The following is a 19,150-nucleotide window of genomic DNA, read 5'->3' as shown; positions in this document are numbered from 1 at the left end:
GCGGGGGCCGGGGGCAGCCTGGAAAGGCAGGGGAGGACTGCGGGGCTGAGGCAGGATTGCGGGTTCCGCGGGGCTGAGGCGGGCTGCGGGGCTGAGGCAGGATTGCGGTATCCGGGACAGCCTGCAAGGTCAGGGGCAGCCTGTGGGGGCTGCGGCGGGCTGCGGGAGGCGGCGGTGGAAGCGCCCTGGGCAGTGCTGGGTGCGGGGGCCGGGGGAGCGTTGCGGGGCCGGGGCTGTGGAGCGTTGCGGGGCCGGGGCCGGGGGAGCGTTGCGTTGCAGGGCCGGGGCCGGGGGGAGCGTTGCGGGGGCCGGGGCCGGGGGAGCGTTGCGGGGCCGGGGCCGGGGGAGCGTTGCGTTGCGGGGCCGGGGCCGGGGGGAGCGTTGCGGGGCCGGGGCCGGGGGAGCGTGGCGGGGCCGGGGCCCGGGGGAGCGTTGCGGGGCCGGGGGCCGGGGGGAGCGTGGCGGGGCCGGGGCCGGTGGATCGCGGCCGAGGCTGTGGAGGGGCTCTGGGGACCCGCGGTGGGGTCGGAGCGTTGGGGCGGTTGTGAGGACCCGCAGGGGATGCAGGCTCCTTCCGGACGGGGAGAAGGCGCAGGGCTGGGGGGGTGTAACGGCAGCCCCGGCGGCAGCGGCGGCGGTTAGGGCAGGCAGGGCTCGGGAGCAGGCTCCGGGCTCGAGAGGTAAAGGCTTTCTCCAGCCTCAGGCTCCCCCTCCGCCGCTTCCCCTCCCCGCCTGACCCTTGTTGTCTCTTCTCAGAGTGCACTCTCAGGACTTTCGAGCCCAGAGCTGTGTTCTTCGGTGTTCTTCAGCCGGCGCTTTCCTTCGAGCGGTGCTTTTCTTGTGGCGGTGCTGTGCGAACCCTGAGGGGAGTGCCCTGAGCCTTGTGTCACCTTCGTCGCCGCCGCCGCCATGGCGGCGGCCCCTGCCCCCCAGGAGGGCACCGTGACCGTCATGGTGCGAGTGCGACCCCCGGCCAGGGAGCCGCGCAGCACCCGCTGCTGAGGGTGGTCGACCATCACACCCTCCTGTTCGACCCTGAGGGGACTGCTGGTGCCTCCGGCGGTGTGCTGCCTGCTGGCCGCGGCAAGAACCCAGGCAAACATCAGAAGTTCCTCTTCGACCGGGTTTTTGCTGAGCAGGCCACCCAGGAGGAGGTGTTCCAGCACACCACCCGCCAGATGGTCGATACTCTCCTCGACGGCTACAACTGCTCTGGTGAGCCCTAGCAGCCTGCTCTGGCCCTTGCAGGAGCTCCTGCCCATCTGCCCCTGCTCTGGGTGGGCTCAGCAGAGCTGGGGGTTGGTTCCAGAAGCCCTGAGCGGCTGTGGCAGCAGTGGGGACGCAGCGGCTCTGCAGAAAGAGAAAGCCTTGACCTTGTTGTTGGCACCAAGCTGGGGCCGTGACAAGTGTGGCCGGGACAGGGCCAGTGCTGGCCTGGAGATGTCATCCGAGGGCTCTGGGGGCAGGCAGGGCCCAGGCCAGCAAGAGGAGAGCAGAGACAAGCCCAGATGAGTGTGGAGTCCTGCCTGTGGGGTGGCATCAGCTGGGAGCCCTGTGCAGGCTGGGCAGCAGGCTGGTGCAGAGGGCCCCGGGGGCCCTGCTGGACAGGATGTGAGTGGGAGGCAGCAGTGCCCCACAGCAGGAGCTGGGTTTGGGGCTGTGTCCCCAGCTGAGGCAGAGCTGGCAGCATCCCCCCAGTGCTGCTGTCGATGGAGGCTGCTCTCAGGGCTCCTCCCTTTCTCCTCCCAGTGTTTGCCTACGGAGCAACCGGAGCAGGGAAAACCTACACCATGCTGGGCTCGGAGAACAGCCCTGGCATCATCTACCTCACCATGGAGGAGCTGTTCAGGAGGCTGGAGGCCAGGCAGGAGCAGAAGAGCTGCGAGGTCCTGGTCTCCTACCTGGAGGTAGGCTGTGCCCAGCTGTGCCCCTCCTGCTGCCAGGCCACCACCTCCAAGGTCTGGGCTTGTAGTGCCAGGGCTACCCCTGTGCTGCCAGCTGTGCCCAGGGCAGCCCCAGACTGGAAGCAGGCTGCCCCTGGCCAGGCTGCTGGGCTGGTGCTGCTGGCCTGCCCCCTCTGGAGCTGGGGGCCACAGGGCAATGAGGGCTTCCTGGCTGCAAGGCCTTTGGAGGAGCAGTGGCTCAGTGCCTGGCTGCTGAAGCCTCCTGAGCTGTCCCCTGCCTTAGGGCACCTTCAGCTGCTCCTGCTGGCGGCAGGTGCCAGAGGTGCTGTTGGGTGGGCAGCAGGCCCTGGGGTCCCAAGCTCCTCTGCCTGCTGCCCTCTGGGGCCCCAAGCCTCATCCTGAGCTGGAGCTGCCTGCTGCAGGTCTACAACGAGCAGATCCGTGACCTGCTGGAGCCCAAGGGCCCTCTGCCCATCCGGGAGGATCCTGAGAGAGGAGCTGTGGTTCAGGGCCTCTCCATCCAGCAGGTGGGGGTGGAAGCAGGCACAAGGTGTGGGCAGCGCTGTGCCCGCCCCAGGGGTGCCAGCTGGGACCGGGGGAGCTGGAGGGGGAGGGGAGGGCTGCGGGGCCCCGGGGCAGGGGCTGCGGGGCCCCGGGGGTGCCGGCTGGGTGGGTGCCGGCTGGCAGCAGCGCTGAGCCCGAGGCCAGAGGAGCCCTGCAGGGGCGCAGGAGGCCTCAGCCTGTGGGCGCTCGGTGCCCGTGCCGGGGCTGCGCTGATCCCTGCCCTCTGCCTGCTCCCCGCCAGCCCAGCTCGGCAGAGCAGCTCCTGCAGATGCTGCTCGGGGGCAGCAGGAACCGCACGCAGCATGCCACCGATGCCAACGCCTCCTCCTCCCGCTCCCACGCCGTGCTGCAGGTGAGGGGTGGTGCTTGGGGCAGCCCTTGGCACCGCTGCCCGGAGGGGGGCAGGCGGCGATGCTGTGCCAGGGCCGGCGTGCCAGGGCTGCTGCCGCGGCTGCGAGCGGCGAGCCCGAGCGCCCTGCGGAGCTGCAGCCTGCCCTCTGTGTGCCCTGCCAGGTCTACGTGAAGCAGCAGGACCGCGCCGAGGGCCTCGCTGGGGCCGTGCGGGTGGCCAAGATGAGCTTGGTCGACCTGGCCGGCTCGGAGCGAGCCGCGGTGGCCAAGACCAGCGGCGAGCGGCTGCGGGAGGGAGCCAGCATCAACCGCTCGCTGCTGGCCCTGCTCGGCGTCATCCAGGCGCTGGCTGGGGCCAAGGTGAGGCTGCCGCTGAGGGGCCCTGAGCGCCGTCCCCACGGCAGAGCTGCCGTGGGCTGGGCCTGGCCGGGGCTGGGAGCCGAGGGCCAGCCCCTGAGCGGAGCCTCGCTGTGCCGGGCAGGGCAAGCAGAGCCACGTCCCGTACCGGGACAGCAAGCTGACGCGGCTGCTGAAGGACTCCATCGGCGGCAACTGCCGCACCCTGATGCTGGCTGCCCTCAGCCCCTCGCCGCTCTGCTGCCAGGACACCCTCAACACCCTCAAGTATGCCAGCAGGGCCAAGGAGATCCAGGTCTCGGTGAGCACCTCGCCCCGCGGCCGGCAGCTGCTGGGGCTGGCTGGGAAGGAGCCTGGGGCAGGCTGCTGCGGGCTGCTGCCTCCCTGCCGCCTCCCTGCTGCAGCCGGGCTGCCTCTGGAGCCCCTCTCAGAGTCAGCTGCAGCCCCTCGGGCCCCACCAGCCCAGGGCAGGCTGAGGAGCTGCCCCGCTGCCGCCTCAGCGGAGGGGAAGGAGCTGTCCCGGTGCTGCTCTCAGCTCCGCTCCTCCCTCTCCCCGCAGCTCAAGAGCAACCTGCCGAGCCCGGACTCCCACGTCTGTCCGTACGTTGTGCTGTGTGCGCAGCTGAGAGCGGAGGTGAGCTGCCGGGGGCAGGGCTGGGCTCTGTCTGCGGCTCTGCTTTGCCTGGCACCCAGCCTGCTGAGCTGCTGGGGCTCAGGGCATGCTCTGAGCCAGGGCTGCCCCTTGCTCACAGGTGGCAGAGCTGCAGGCCAAGCTCCGTGCCTATGAGGATGCTGCCCGCGGGGCACAGAGCCAGGCGCCAGAGCCGCTGCCTGCCCTCGGCTCCAGCCCCTTGGAGCTGCCCAGGTGAGGCTGCTGGGCAGGAGGGAGGGAGCCTGGGCTGGCACCTTGGGGTCCCCCAGGGCCAGGCAGAGTTTGGCTGCTGGCTGCAGCCCAAGTGGCTGCCAGGATGCAGCTGAGCTGCTCTGCTGCTGTGCCACAGCCTCTCCGCTGCCCAGCTGGAGTGAGGAGCCTGGCAGCCCCCAGAGCTGGGGGACAAAGGCCAAAGCTGCCCTTGGCTCCATCCCAAACCTTGGTAGGCCAAGGGATGGCTTCCCCAGAGGCTCTTCCCTGGCTCAGGGGCTGCTGCTGTGACTTGTGTAGGGTGGAGGAGGCTGTGCCCGAGGCGTGCCTGGAGCTCCCTGGTGGGGAGAGTGCTGGAGAGCAGCAGGAGCTGGCAGCTGGGTGTCCTGCTGCCTTGCAGCTGGCCTTGGAGGAGGTGAGAGGAGGGCTTGGCCTGGTGATGGGACCCAGCTCAGGTACCTTGCTGAGCTGCACTGGGCAGGCTGGGAGAGGGCAGGAGCTGAGCTGCTCTGGGAGGTCTGGGCTCAGCAGGTGCTGGGCTGTGGAGTGCTGGAGAAAGCTCTGAGCCTGGCAGGGAAGGGGCAGCTGGGGGCCCAGGCTCAGATCAGCTCTGGCCTGATGCTGCTCTGGGGGCTTGCTGCAGGCTGCAGAGGAAAGGTCTGCCCCAGCCATCCAGCAGGCAGATGTGCAGCAGGAAGCAAAGGAAGCAGCCCCCCTCCTGCAGGGCTTGACTGCCAGCCAGCCAGAGGGGTGAGTGTCCTTGTGCCCCCTCCCTGTGCCACTTGCTCCTGGCTGCTCAGAGAGTTTCAACCTTCCTGTGGTGTGCAGCCCCCTGAGGGTGCTGGAGGTGGGGGAGGGCCCAGGCCTTGGCTTACAGAGCAGTGCCTGCCCTCTGAGGTGGGATTTGGCTCCTAGAGAGCCAGTCCCAGGGGAGAAGCTCCCCTGGAAGGGTCAGCAGGGAAGGTTTCCAGGCCCAGCAGCTGAGAGCCTTCAGTGCCTCTTGCCAGGCCTGGAGCTGCCTCCCCCAGGGCTCTGCTGCTGCCTCTGCTCCCCGAGGTGCTGCCCTGGCACCACCTGCTGCTGTCTGTGCCCCAATGTCCTGGCAGGGGGAAGGTCTCCCGAGGGAGGCTGCCTGTGCTGTGTGCCTGAGGCCCAGCACAGCTCTGGGGCTGCTGTTGGGTGCCCTGCAGCCCACAGGTGATCTCCCAGCTCAGGTCCTGCAGTGCCAGCCTGGGCACCCCTCAGTCTGAAAGCTTGCCTGGCCCAGAGCTCCCCCCAGGCTGTGCCCCAGCTGAGGAGGGGGCTCAGAGGTGCTGCTGGTGGTGCTGAGCCTGTCTTGGGTGCCAGGGGCTGAGGTTCAGCCCCTGACTGCTCCTTGGCTCTGTCTCTCTCTGCCCCAGGGCTGCAGCTGCTGCCAGGAGCTCCTCCCCAGAGCAGCAGTCCCTGCCCCAGGCTGGCAGCTTCCTTGCTGCTGCTGTGGCCTCTGAGGCACTGCAGCCCCTGGCCCCTCAGGAGGCTGCTGCCAGCCAGGAGCAGGCCTCCTCCCCAGGGAGGGCTGCAGAGGCCAGCAGGGCCAGCCCAGCCCAGAGGAGCCAGCAGGGCAGTGCTGCTGAGGATCCAGGTTGGTGCCCTCTCTCTCCTCTGTCCCAGGCTCTGCTGCAGGGCTGGGGGGTGGTGGGGGGCAGCTGCCAGCTGTGGGCACAGGGCAGGGGCAGAAGTTTCTCCTGCCCTGGCACCCAGTGGGGGCTGAGCCTGCCTTTATCTCCTGTGGGTGACCGCTCTGGGCTGCATCTGCCCCGCTCAGCCCAGCTGTGGCCTGGCTGCTGGCAGCCTGTGTCTGGGCAGGGCTGACCTCTTCCTCCTCATCCTCGGTGCCCATGCATGAGGCCAGCAGCAGAGCCTGGCTCTGCAGAGGCTGCTGCTGGGCACAGGCCAGGCCCTGCCACGGGGCACTTGCTCTGGGCCCAGGATGGTTGGTGCTGGCTCTTGGGCTTGGTGTGGTTTGGGGCAGTCCCAGCAAAGAGCTGAGGGGGGTGGGGGGCAGGGGGGGAGGGCCTGGGAGCTGCAGCCAGGGAGCTGACTCGGTCTCTGCTCTGCTCCTCCAGCCGAGAGCTGCGTGGCTGTGCCTGGCGCCCCCGTGACCAGCTCTCCCCTGCCAGGCTGGCAGCACCTGGCTGCGCTCAGCAGTGCCAGGCTGCTGGCCCTCAGCCCCATCGGGAAGAGGAGGAGGTCCCCTGAGATGCCAACTCCTGCCCAGCCGGCCTCTGCCTGCAGCCTCTCCCCGCGGCCCAAACGCCGGCGGCCGAGTGGGCAGCCGGCAGAGGCTGCCAGGGCGGCACAGAGCCCCCCCAGCCCCTGCCCCCCGGCTGCAGCCCCCCCAGCCCCTGTGGCGCTGCCAGCCTGGCCCTGCGGCTCCAGCCTGTGCCCGGAGAGGCTCTCCCGGAGCCGCCTGCCCCTGGCGCCGCTGGCAGCTCCCCAGGGCTGTGCCCTGCCCCCAGGCCCTGACCTGGATGGCACCTACCAGGTGTGCAGGCTGCCAGCCTCAGCCAGCCCTGGGCCCCCGGGCTGCAGGGGCCTGGAGCCCCCCAGCCAGGACCTCCTCCGGCAGCAGGATGCCCTCTCGGTGCCCAAGTGAGTGCCGCCCTGGGGCCCTCCCTGCGGGGTTGGGGACCCCCTGGGTGCCTCCTGGGGGGGTGGCTGCGGCTCTGTGGGGAGGGAGGGTGGGCAGGGGGCACAGGGCTGGGGGGTGGGCAGCAGTGGGCTGAGCTCACCTGGGCAGGGGTTGCTGAAGAGAAAAAGCCAAGCAGAAGGCCCCCCTGTGTGCCACTTGCCCTGGCACAGTGTGTGCCCCCTCCTCCTGCACGTAGCTGCCCCAGGGATGAGCTCTGCCTCAAAGCTTGCCTGGCCCAGAGCTCCCCCCAGGCTGTGCCCCAGCTGAGGAGGGGGCTCAGAGGTGCTGCTGGTGGTGCTGAGCCTGTCTTGGGTGCCAGGGGCTGAGGTTCAGCCCCTGACTGCTCCTTGGCTCTGTCTCTCTCTGCCCCAGGGCTGCAGCTGCTGCCAGGAGCCATGACCTCAATGTCACCTACCGGGTCTGCAGGCTGCCAGCCTCAGGCAGCAGCCCTGAGCCCTTGGGCTGCAGGGGCCTGGAGCCCCCAGGCTGGCAGCACAAGCAGGATGCCCTCTCGGTGCCCAAGTGAGTGCTGCCCTGGGGCCTTCCCTGTGGCTTTGGGGATCCTGCCCTCCATGGCTGGGTGCCTCCTGTGGGGATGGCTGCAGCTCTGTGGAGGGCAGAGGGTGGGCAGGAGGCACTTGGCCAGCAGGCACAGGCTGAGCTCACCTGGGCATGGCTGCACAGGGCAGAGAGCATTCCAAGGGAAGCTTTTCCTGCTCCTGCTCCTCCCTTTGGCCCTGGAGCATCCTCCAGATTGCTTCAGGAGTGCTGGCTGGGAGCAGGTTGGGCATCTGCTCTGCTGGCACTGGGGGTCAGGGCTGTGCCCTTGGGGGCCTGGGCATCTTTGGGGTGGCTTTTGGCTGGTGCAGCAAAGAGGCTCTGGCTCTTCTGGAGCCCTGTGGCTGTGCAGAGGCTGAGCCCCACCTGGCCCTGGTGGTGCAGGACACCCCCAGGGAGACCTCCTTGCTTCTGGGGCTCTGCAAATAGCTCAGAGTGAGGAGAGCTGGAAATGGGGACAGGGCAGGGCCCAGCCCCGTGCCAGGGGCAGTCAGGATCCCCCCTGGCACTAACCATCTCTGCCCTGCCTGCAGGCCCTGCAAGCTGGCCTGTGCCCCACGGACACCCTCTGTGCCCAGGCTGCCTGTGGGCTGCAGAGCCTCTGCCCTGAAGCAGAAGGCAGCTGAGAGGTGAGAGAGCTGCCAGCAGCTGCCTGTGCTCCCCAGTGTGGGCCCTGCCCCATGGCTGCAGCTGCACCTTGCCAGTGCCCTCTGCCCCGAGCCTGCCTGGGTGCCAATGGCCTCTTTGCCTCCCTCAGAGCCCTTTGCCCCCCCGGGGGTGGACAGCGGAGCCGCATCCCCCAGCTGCGCAGCAGGCAGCGAGCTGCCAAGGCCTCTGCAGCCCAGGTGAGGCTGCCCTGGGAGTGAGCCCTGCTGCTGTGCCAGCCCCGTGCCAGCTGGAGGCACAGCCCTGCCATGGGGATGGTTGGTGCTGGGGGGTGGCTGCAGCCTGCTGCTGTGCCAGCCCCGTGCCAGCTGGAGGCACAGCCCTGCCATGGGGATGGTTGGTGCTGGGGGGTGGCTGCAGCCTGCTGCTGTGCCAGCCCCGTGCCAGCTGGAGCAGAGCCCTGCCATGGGGATGGTTGGTGCTGGGGGGTGGCTGCAGCCTGCTGCTGTGCCAGCCCCGTGCCAGCTGGAGCAGAGCCCTGCCATGGGGATGGGTGGTGCTGGGGGGTGGCTGCAGCCTGCTGCTGTGCCAGCCCCGTGCCAGCTGGAGCAGAGCCCTGCCATGGGGATGGTTGGTGCTGGGGGAGGGCAATAGAGCAGGTATCTGCCAGGGCCTGGGTGTGCCCGGCGCTGCCTGCTGCCCTTCTCTCCTCTCTCTGCAGCCCCAGAGCATCCTTCAGGCCCTCTGAGCAGCAGCGCAGCAGGAGCAGCCCCAGAGTGCCTCCAGCCCCGGGTGAGAGAGCAGAGCCCCTGGGGAGGTGTGGACAGCCCTGGGCGTGCCCCGTGCGGGCCCTGGTGGGTGCCCGGTGCTGGCTTCTCAGCGCTGCTGAGGGGCAGGCGGCGCTGGGCTGGCCGCGGGGGCTGGTCGGGGCCGGAGCTGCCGGCAGGGAGCTGGGAGGAGAAGCTGCCAGGGCAGGGCTGGGGCTGAGGGCAAAGATGGCGGCCGGGCCCCGGCGGCCTACGGCTCCCATGGTGCTCTGCGCGGGCGGGAGGGGGCGGGGCTATCGGCGTTCGAGAGCCAATGGGGGGCTGCGTTCGGGCACCGGCCAGTGAGCGCAGGGGGCGTGTCCGGCGGCAGCGTTTGAAGCCCTGCGGCGCAGGCGGCGGTGAGTAGCGCTGGGGCCCCGGGAGCGGCGAGGCAGAGGGATGGGGACGGCTGCGGGGAGCGGGGGCTGGGGGAGGCAGGGAGTGCTGGAGGCGGCGGTGGCAGCGCTGGGGGGAAGCTGGGGAGGGCGCCGGGGAGGGCTAGAGGCCGGGGATGTGGGCGTGGGGAGGGGGTTGGGGATCAGGGATCAGGGCTCTGGATGTGGGGGCGTCCCGGGGCGGTTGTAGGAGCGTTAGGGTGGCTGTGGGGACCCCAGGGTGATGTAGGATCCTTGCAGACGCTGGGAACCTGTAGGGCTGGAGGGTATTGGAAGGGCAGCTCTCGGGGTACCGGTGGGAGTTACCACAGGGGGGGTGTGGGAGCAGGGTCCCGGGTGGGGGGCTGGGGGTGTCCAGGCTTTCTCCAGCCTGCGGCTCCCCCTCCGCCGCTTCCCCTCCCTGCCTGACCTTTTTTTCTCCCGAGAGTGCGCCCTCAGGACGTTGGAGCCCGGAGCTGTGTTCTTCAGCCAGTGCTGTCCTTGGAGCGGTGCTGTGCGGACCCCAGGGGCAGTGCCCTCAGCCCTGCGTCGTCGTCGCCGCCATGGTGCTGGTCCCTCCCCCCAGGAGGGCGCCGTGGCCGTCACGGTGCGAGTGCGACTCCTGGCCCCCAGGGAGGGAGCCACGCAGCACCCAGGTGCCTCCCAGCCCCGTGCCAGGGGCAGTCAGGATCCCCCCTGGCACTAACCATCTCTGCCCTGCCTTCAGGCCCTGCAAGCTGGCCTGTGCCCCACGGACACCCTCTGTGCCCAGGCTCCCTGTGGACTGCAGAGCCTCTGCCCTGAAGCAGGAGGCAGCTGAGAGGTGAGAGAGCTGCCAGCAGCTGCCTGTGCTCCCCAGTGTGGGCCCTGCCCCATGGCTGCAGCTGCACCTTGCCTGTGGCCTCTGCCCTGAGCCTGGCTGGGTGCCAATGGCCTCTTTGCCTTTCCCAGAGCCCTTTGCCCCCCGGAGAGTGGGCAGTGGAACTCCAGAGCAGGAACAGAGCTGCCCTGTCCTCTGCAGCCCAGGTGAGGCTGCCCTGGGAACCACTCAGCCAGGAGTGAGCCCTGCCCCGCGGCAGCCTGCAGCCTGCTGCTGTGCCAGCCCTGTGCCAGCTGCGAGGCAAAGCCCTGGCAGGGGCATGGTTGGTGCTGGGGGGAGGGCGGGAGAGCAGGGAGGTGCCAGTGCCTGGGTGTGCCTCAGGAGGGGAGCTGCGTTTGCTGCTTGTGCCCCAGAGCTGCCTGATGCCCTTCTCTCCTCTCTCTGCAGCCCCGGAGCATCCTTCAGGCCCTGTGAACGGCAGTGCAGCAAGAGGAGCCCCAGAGTGCTCCCAGGCTTCGGCAGCAACCTCTCTCCTTCCAGTCCCCATCCAGTGAAAACTCCCAAGCTCGAGGCCCCGTCGGCGGCGTCCCTGCCCCCGGTCCCGGTCCCCATCCCGTCCCTGTCCCTGGTCCCGTCGCGTCCGCGCCGTCCCTGCCCCGGTCCCTGGTCCCGTCGCGTCCGTCGTGTCCCTGCCCCGGTCCCTGGTCCCGTCGCGTCCGTCGTGTCCCTGCCCCGGTCCCTGGTCCCGTCGCGTCCGTCGTGTCCCTGCCCCGGTCCCTGGTCCCGTCCCGTCCGCCGTGTCCCTGCCCCGGTCCCTGGTCCCGTCCCGTCCGCCGTGTCCCTGCCCCGGTCCCTGGTCCCGTCCCGTCCGCGCCGCCCCTGCCCCGGTCCCTGGTCCCGTCCCGTCCGCGCCGCCCCTGCCCCGGTCCCTGGTCCCGTCCCGTCCGCGCCGCCCCTGCCCCGGTCCCTGGTCCCGTCCCGTCCGCGCCGCCCCTGCCCCGGTCCCTGGTCCCGTCCCGTCCGCGCCGCCCCTGCCCCGGTCCCTGGTCCCGTCCCGTCCGCGCCGCCCCTGCCCCGGTCCCTGGTCCCGTCCCGTCCGCGCCGCCCCTGCCCCGGTCCCTGGTCCCGTCCCGTCCGCGCCGCCCCTGCCCCGGTCCCTGGTCCCGTCCCGTCCGCGCCGCCCCTGCCCCGGTCCCTGGTCCCGTCCCGTCCGCGCCGCCCCTGCCCCGGTCCCTGGTCCCGTCCCGTCCGCGCCGCCCCTGCCCCGGTCCCTGGTCCCGTCCCGTCCGCGCCGCCCCTGCCCCGGTCCCTGGTCCCGTCCCGTCCGCGCCGCCCCTGCCCCGGTCCCTGGTCCCGTCCCGTCCGCGCCGCCCCTGCCCCCTGTTCCTGCCCCCGTCTCGTCCGCCGCGCCCCTGCCCCCGGTCCCCGTCCGCGCCGTCCCTGCCCCGGTCCCCGTCCGCGGCTTCCCTGGCCCCGGCCCCGTCCCGTCCGCAGCGTCCCGGCCCCGTCCCTTTTTGCAGCTCGGTTCCCCCTACCCCACTTCGCGGTTCCCGGCCCTGTCCCCTCCCCTCTGCGGCGCGGTTCCCCCCTCTGTTTGTGTTGTTCACTAAAGGTTTGGTTTTTGGTTCTTCAGACCTTTTCTGGCTGCTTTTTCCCTCCCCTTGGGGGACCCTGGGGCTGGGGCTTCCTCGGGGGTTGCCTGGGCCAGGCCATTCCTCCTGGCCTGGGCTCTAGTCTGGCTTCCCCCTCTCTACCATCATCGCAGGGGCTCTGGGGCTTTTCTTCTTAGCCTCTGTGGATCAGGCAGCCCCACTCATCTTCACAGGGGGAAGTTGAAACCAAAGGGCTCTCTTCTTTCATCCCCAACCTCCTGTGCTGCAGTTTCCATCCATTGCCCCTTGGCCTATCCCAGGGCACAGTGAGCAGAGGCTGTCCCTGTCCCTTCCTTCCTGACCCCCAGCCCTCAGCTCTTGATAGCCATTGATCAGATCCCTCTCAGCCTTCTCCTCTCCAGACTCAACAGCCCCAGGGCTCTCAGCCTCTCCTCCCCAGGCAGTGCTGCAGTCCCTTCAGCAGCCTTGCAGCCCTCCCTTGGACTCTCTCTAGCAGTCCCTGTCCCTCCTGACCTGGGGAGCCCAGAGCTGGATGCAATATTCCAGGTGGGGTCTCAGCAGGGGAGAGTAGAGGGGGAGGAGAACCTCCCTGGCTCTGCTGGACACACTCCCCTGAATGCCCCCCAGGACCCCCTTGGCCTTCTTGGCCCCCAGGGCACATTGCTGTCCCATGCAGAGCTTGCTGCCCCCCAGCACTCCCAGGTCCTGTTTCAACCTCTTCAAGGATGTGCTGCCTGTGGGAGCCTGGATGCTGCTCAGGACTCCTGTGAGGAGCTCCAGACAATGAAATACTCTCTTCACTTCTTTTGATCCCCTGTTCCAAACCATTTCCCCTTGTGCCTCACAGCCAGCAATTTGATAACCTCTCCCACTGCCAGCCACACAAGGTGAGTTTCTCACATCAATCTTCATGCTACCTGTGCTTGCAGACAGGGCAAGATCAGCTAGGAGTCCTCAGGGAAAGGGCAAAACAAACCAAGGTTCTTTTGAGACCTTCAGAATGCCAAATCATTTGTTGCTCAGGTGTCAACCACCTGAGTTTCACCAATCATCTTTAATTCTTGTGAGGTGCTGAAGTCAGAACTGGGGGGTGGGGGTGGCTGACACCCCTCAGGCTGTGCTGTCATCCAGGGAACTCTGGAAGAGCTGAGAGCTGGCTGCAGGCAAACCTCATGGAGGTCAGCCAGGACAAGAGCAGGGTCTTGCATCTGGGGAGGAGTAACAGCAGGCACCAGGACAGGTTAGGAGCTGTCCTGCTGGAGAGCAGCTCCATGGAGTCCTTGTGGACAAGTTCTGCATGGGACAGCAATGTGCCCTGGGGGCCAAGAGAGCAAATGGGGACCTGGGGTGCAGCAAGGAAAGTGTGGCCAGCAGGGCTGGGGAGGTTCTGCTCCCCCTCTGCTCTGCCCTGCTCAGACCACAGCTGCAATCCTGTGTCCAGCTCTGGGCTCCCCAGGTCAAGAGAGACAGAGACCTGCTGGAGAGAGTCCAAGGGAGAGCCAGGAGGATGCTTAGGGGACTTGAGGATCTCCCATGTGAAGAGAGACTGAGAGCCCTGGGGCTGTTTAGTCTGGAGAAGAGGAGGCTCAGGGGAGACCTTCTTGCTCTCTCCAACTCCCTGAAGGGTGGTTGTAGCCAGGTGGGGGTTGGTTTCTTCTCCCAGGCACCCAGCAGCAGAACAAGAGGCCACAGTCTCAAGCTGTGCCAGGGGAGATTCAGGCTGGAGCTGAGGAGAAATTGGCCATTGGGATGTGCTGCCCAGGGAGGTGGTGGAGTCACCATCCCTGGAGGTGTTCAACCTTGGCATTTGGAGCCATGGTTTAGTTGTCAGGAGCTGTTGGGTGGCAGGTTGGACTTGATGATCTCTGAGGTCTTTTCCACCCTTAGTGATTCAATGATTCTATACCAAGAGGCCCCAAGGAAGGCCACAAAGCTGAGAGCAGCAGCGTGGAGCATCTCTCCTCTAAAGACAGTCTGGGAGAGTTGAAGGAGTTCAGCTTGGGGAGCAAAGGCTCCAAGGAGACCTTACAGTAGCCTTCCAGTGGCTGAAGGGGGCTGAGGAGGAGCTGTTTCCAAAGGTATGCAGCCAGAGGACCAGGGGCAGTGGCTTGAAACTGGAGCAGGGTAGGTTTGGATTGGATGAGGAAGAAGTTCTTTACTATGAGCACAACAGTGGCTTTCATGAGAGGTTTTGCTGTCTCACAGTCTGGGTGGTCTGCAGCATTTATTCTCTCTGTGTTGCTGACTAACTAGGAACTGATTAATCAAATCATTGATTTGTTGGTGAGGACATTCTGCTTACTGAACTCCCTAAACCACAACAAGTCCTTCCTGCTGTTAACTGAGGAGGCTGTGGGGCAGTGTTTGGCATCACTTGCTTGTGTTCAGCTTGTTCTGGTGCTAAGGAGACAAAAGGCCTGGAATAAAAATGACACTGAAACCAAATGAGAGCCTGGGGAAGCACTTCCCAGCATTATCCTGAACTTGTGACCTCTGAGGAGGTAGAAACTGTCCCAGGTGGGTTTGGAAGTGATTGGAGTCATAGAATCACAGAATCTCAGAATCAATCAGGTTGGAAAAGACCTCAGAGATCATCAAGTCCAACCTCTCACCCAATACCTAACTCCTCCTGTCCAGTTCTGGGCCCCTCAGGTTAGGAAAGATGTTGAGCTGCTGGAAGGTGTCCAGAGAAGGGCAAGAAAGCTGGGGAGGGGTCTGGAGCACAGCCCTGTGAGGAGAGGCTGAGGGAGCTGGGGTTGCTTAGCCTGGAGAAGAGGAGGCTCAGGGGAGACCTCATTGCTCTCTACAACTCCCTGAAGGGAGGTGGGGGTTGGTCTTTTCTCCCAGGCAGCCAGCAGCAGAACAAGAGGACACAGTCTTAAGGTGTGCCAGGGGAAGTTTAGGCTGGAGGTGAGGAGAAAGTTCTTCACTGGTAGAGTAATTTGCCATTTGAATGTGCTGCCCAGGGAGGTGGTGGAGCCACCATCCCTGGAGGTGTTCAAAAGGGGATTGGATGAGGCACTTGGAGCCATGGTTTAGTTGTCTGGGGGTGTTGGGTGCTAGGTTGGACTCGATGATCTCTGAGGTCTTTCCCAACCTTGTTGATTCTATGATTGTGCCCCTGTGCTGGGCACTGGTGAGGCCACACCTTGAGGAATTTTGGGCTCCTCACTACAAGGAGGCCATTGGAGTCCTGCAGCTGGTACAGGGAAGGGCAATACAGCTGAGGAAGGGTCTGGAGGACAGGGCTGCAGAGGAGCAGCTGAGCAAAGTAGGGCTGTTCAGCCTGGAGAAGAGAGACTCATGGGGAAGAGACTCATGGGAGTCTCCATGAAAGGAGAGTGGAGTGGAGTGGGGTTGGGCTCTTCTCCCTAGATGCAAGTCACAGGACAAGAGAAAACAACCTCAAGTTGCACCAAGGGAGGTTTAGTCTGGAGATCAGGAAAAGTCTTTCCTGCCAGAGTGGTCAGGGATTGGCACAGGCTGCCCAGGGAGGTGGTGGAGTCCCCATGCCTGTAGGTGTTCCAGGAATGAGTGAATATGGCACTCTGGGATGTGGCTTCCTGGGCAGGGTGCAGTAAGGTTCATGATTGAACTTGATGATCTTAGAGAACTTTTCCAGCTGGAGTGACTCTCTGATTCTATTTTATGTTAAGCCTCAGTCATGGACATGATCCCTAACAAACTGCTTTGAGATAAGAAAAAAGAATTCCTGTTGCTGCCTATACCAAAATTGACTTCCAGTATAAAATTAACTGGGTGATTAATTAGGGGATCTGCTGGAGAGCAGTCCTGGGGAGAAGGACCTGGGAGTGCTGGGGGGCAGCAAGCTCTGCATGGGACAGCAATGTGCCCTGGGGGCCAAGAAGGCCAAGGGGGTCCTGGGGGGCATTCAGAGGAGGTGTCCAGCAGAGCCAGGGAGGTTCTCCTCCCCCTCTGCTCTGCCCTGCTGAGACCTCACCTGGAATATTGCATCCAGCTCTGGGCTCCCCAATTCAGGAGGGACAGGGACTGCTAGAGAGAGTCCAAGGGAGGGCTGCAAGGCTGCTGAAGGGACTGCAGCACTGCCTGGGGAGGAGAGGCTGAGAGCCCTGGGGCTGTTGAGTCTGGAGAGAAGAAGGCTGAGAGAGGATTTAATAAATGTTTATCCATATCTGGATATCCATATCCTGGATATCAGTGGATGGAAATTGCAGCACAGGAGGTTCCAGCTCAACATGAGGAGGAACTTCTTGACTGTGAGGGTCCCAGAGCCCTGGAGCAGGCTGCCCAGAGAGGTTGTGGAGTCTCCTTCTGTGGAGCCTTTCCATCCCTGTCTGGATGTGTTCCTGTGTGACCTGTGCTGGGTTCTATGCTCCTGCTCTGGCAGGGGGTTTGGACTGGAAGATCTGCAGTGGTCCCTTCCAACCCCTGACATCCTGTGAGCCTGTGAACTGTCTCAGACAAGAGAAAAAGCTCTTGGAGGAGACAGAAAAGATTCCTGTCAGTTAACTTCTGCATCCAAGCTTTTACCTTTAACACCACCACTCTTAAAACCCAAAGGTTATCATTTTGTTATGTCAGTGTGCAGAGCTCTTAGAGAGTCTGCCTCACCTGGGACACTCCTGCAGGTGAAACCTTCATTTAGGTAGTGAAAGGCTTCAAGCCTCTCAAGTTGCTGTGCATTCCTGATTGCACTCACACCTCCTCACTCAGCCAGAGCCTGGGGGCTTTGTTGTTTTGTTGGTTTTCTTTACCTCATCCACTCACCACCTGTGAGATTCAATGCCACCCAGCAAGCAGGGGCAAAGGATTTCTAGAAACACTGCTAATTTGCTGCCTCACTTTGCCTGCTGCAAAATTGAGTGCCCCCTCCCAGGAGCAACCTGGCTGCTTCTCCCTAAACACAGCAGTTGAGAGCCAGGGATCAAAAGGAGCTGTCGACACCTAGACTCCTGCCTTCTCCTAGGCATCAGGCATTTAGCTCACGTGGGCAGAGAATCAGAGAATCAATCAGGTTGGAAAAGACCTCAGAGATCATCAAGGCCAACCTGTCACCCAACACCTCCTGACTGCTAAACCATGGCTCCAAGTGCCACATCCAATCCCCTCCTGAACACCTCCAGGGATGGGGACTCCACCACCTCCCTGGGCAGCACATCCCAAGGGCCAATCTCTCTTTCTATGAAGAACTTCTTCCTAACCTCCAGCCTAAACTTCCCCTGGCACAGCTTGAGACTGTGTCCTCTTGTTCTGGTGCTGCTTGCCTGGGAGAAGAGACCAACCCCCACCTGGCTACAACCTCCCTTCAGGGAGCTGGAGAGGGCAATGAGGTCTCCCCTGAGCCTCCTCTTCTCCAGGCTAAGCAACCCCAGCTCCCTCAGCCTCTCCTCACAGGGCTGTGCTCCAGACCCCTCCCCAGCATCGTTGCCCTTCTCTGGACACCTTCAAGTCTCTCAATGTCCTTCTGAAACTGAGGAGCCCAGAACTGGACACAGGACTCAAGGTGTGGCCTAAGCAGTGCTGAGCACAGGGCACAATGACCTCCCTGCTCCTGCTGGCCACACTCTTCCTGATTCAGGCCAGGATGCCATTGGCCTTCTTGGCCCCCTGGGCACACTGCAGGCTCATGTTCAGCTGCTGTCCACCAGCACCCCCAGGTCCCTCTCAGCCACTCTGTCCCCAGCCTACAGCACTGCCTGGGGTTGCTGTGGCCAATGTGTAGAACCTGGCACTCAGACCTGTTAAATGCCATCCTGTTGGACTCCACCCTTCTGTCCAGAATCCAAACAAGAGCACTTCAAGATTATTAAACCCAACCAATCACCCAACCCTAACTAACTAACCAGACCATGGCACCAAGTCCCTCATCCACTCCCTTCTTATGCACCCCCAGGCATTATGACCCCAGCACCTCCCCTTGGGCAGCCACTCTGCCTGGGAAGAGCTGGGAACCCCTCTGGGCAGCCTGAGCCTTCAAGTGATGTGGTCCAGCAGCTGCAAACAGGCCACTTGGTTTGAGTAATCAACTCATTGAAGTTAATTGGCCTGTAGCCCTGGAATGTCTTTGTGCAACAGGAGCTCCCATTTCACTTGTATGCCTTCTGTGAAGCAGTAGTGGAGGAAGTAAATTCACTTCCTCTGTTCCCCTTCTCTTCCTCTCCCAATGAATTGCCAGCAGAGAGATGTTTGATTCTCTCAGAGCCATGTGGAGAAAGGCCTCACCCATGCAGCCCCTACACTTCTACCTGCTGCTATGCTAGCAAGTCATGTAACTGCTCTGAACTGGAACAGCATGGATCCCAGCCCACCATAACACAACAGTCTCACTAAGTTTAGGACAAATTACATCCCCAAAGAGCACACCATGGATATTAATGCTCAGGGTTGCTAGGCAGCACCTCCTTTCAGTGGTGCACAGGGGTAGACTGAAGAGGAGGTCTGTCCCTCTTGAGGAAGGCTTTCAGCTCCTGTGATTAATGCTGCTGAAGATTCATGCCTGCCTTTTGCTCTATGATCACTGCAAACCATACAGAAGGAGGTGGTGTGGACCTCTTTGAGGGGAGGGAGGCTCTACAGAAGGAGCTGGAAAGACTGAGCTGAGACCAACAGGATCACAGCATCATAGAATTGTCAGGGCTGGAAGGGACCTCAAGGCTCAGCCAGTGCCAACCCCCCTGCCATGGCCAGGGACACCTCACACTACAGCAGGTTGCTCACAGCCACCTCCAGCCTGGCTGCAAACACCTCCAGGCAGGAGGCTTCCACCACCTCCCTGGGCAGCCTGTGCCAGGCTCTCACCACTCTCATGGGCAACAACTTCTTCCTCACAGCCAATCTCAATCTCCCCATTTCTAGTTCTGCTCCATCCCCCCCAGTCCTATCCCTCCCTGACACCCTCAAAAGTCCCTCCCCAGCTTTCTTGGAGCCCCCTGCAGATCCTGCAAGGCCACAATGAGGTCTCCTGGGAGCCTTCTCCTCTCCAGCCTGCACAACCCCAACTCCCTCAGGCTGTGCTCACAGCAGAGCAGCTCCAGCCCTCTGCTCCTCCTCGTGGCCCTTCTCTGGACACCTTCCAGCACCTCCAGAGCCTTCCTGGCACAGAGGCTCCAGCACTGGCCCCAGAGCTGCAGCTGTGGTCTCAGCAGAGTGGAGCAGAGGGGCAGAATCCCCTCCCTGGCCCTGCTGCCCACACTTCTCTTGCTGCAGCTCAGGTTGAGGTTCAACAAGGCCAAGTGCCAGGTCCTGCACTTGAGTCACAACAACCCCCTGCAAAACTCCAGGCTTGAGGCAGAGTGGCTGCAGATAAGGCCTCAGGAACAGAAACAGGACCTGGTGTGTTGATTGACAGCTGCCTGAACATGAGCCAGCAGTGTGCCCAGGGGCTCAAGAAGGCCAAGTGCATCCTGGCCTGGGTCAGCACTAGTGTGGCCAGCAGGAGCAGGGAAGTCATTCTGCCCTGTGCCCAGCACTGGTGAGGCCACCTCCTAAATACTGGGGTTGCTTTTGGAGTCCTCACTCCCAGAAGGACACTGAGGGCTGGAGCATGCCCAGAGGAGGGCAACGAAGCTGGGGAAGAGTCTGGAGAAGAGGGCTGGGGAGGAGCAGCTGAGGGAGCTGGGGGAATTCAGTCTGGGGAGGAGCAGCTGAGGGAGCTGGGGGAATTCAGTCTGGGGAGGAGCAGC

General features: G+C 64.3%; 2 long non-coding RNA genes and 1 pseudogene across 2 annotated transcripts; all 3 read left to right on the top strand.

Annotated features, from left to right (window-relative positions):
• Positions 1–510: 510 nt before the first annotated feature.
• LOC137457791 (kinesin-like protein KIF18B) lies at positions 511–7,235 on the top strand (annotated as a pseudogene).
• A 577-nt stretch (positions 7,236–7,812) lies between these two features.
• On the top strand, positions 7,813–8,915 carry LOC137457793 (uncharacterized). Its single transcript, XR_010991432.1, has 3 exons — positions 7,813–7,896; positions 8,025–8,112; positions 8,595–8,915. It is a non-coding gene; the product is annotated as an uncharacterized lncRNA (long non-coding RNA).
• Positions 8,916–9,198: 283 nt separating this feature from the next.
• On the top strand, positions 9,199–10,428 carry LOC137457792 (uncharacterized). Its single transcript, XR_010991431.1, has 4 exons — positions 9,199–9,660; positions 9,781–9,876; positions 10,005–10,079; positions 10,321–10,428. It is a non-coding gene; the product is annotated as an uncharacterized lncRNA (long non-coding RNA).
• The last annotated feature ends 8,722 nt before the right edge of the window (positions 10,429–19,150 follow it).

The sequence above is a fragment of the Melanerpes formicivorus genome, unplaced genomic scaffold, assembly GCF_026170545.1.
Source record: "Melanerpes formicivorus ecotype bairdi unplaced genomic scaffold, bMelFor1.0.p_v2 SCAF_200, whole genome shotgun sequence".
NCBI lineage: Eukaryota > Metazoa > Chordata > Aves > Piciformes > Picidae > Melanerpes > Melanerpes formicivorus.
This window is presented reverse-complemented; position numbering and strand designations above follow the sequence as displayed.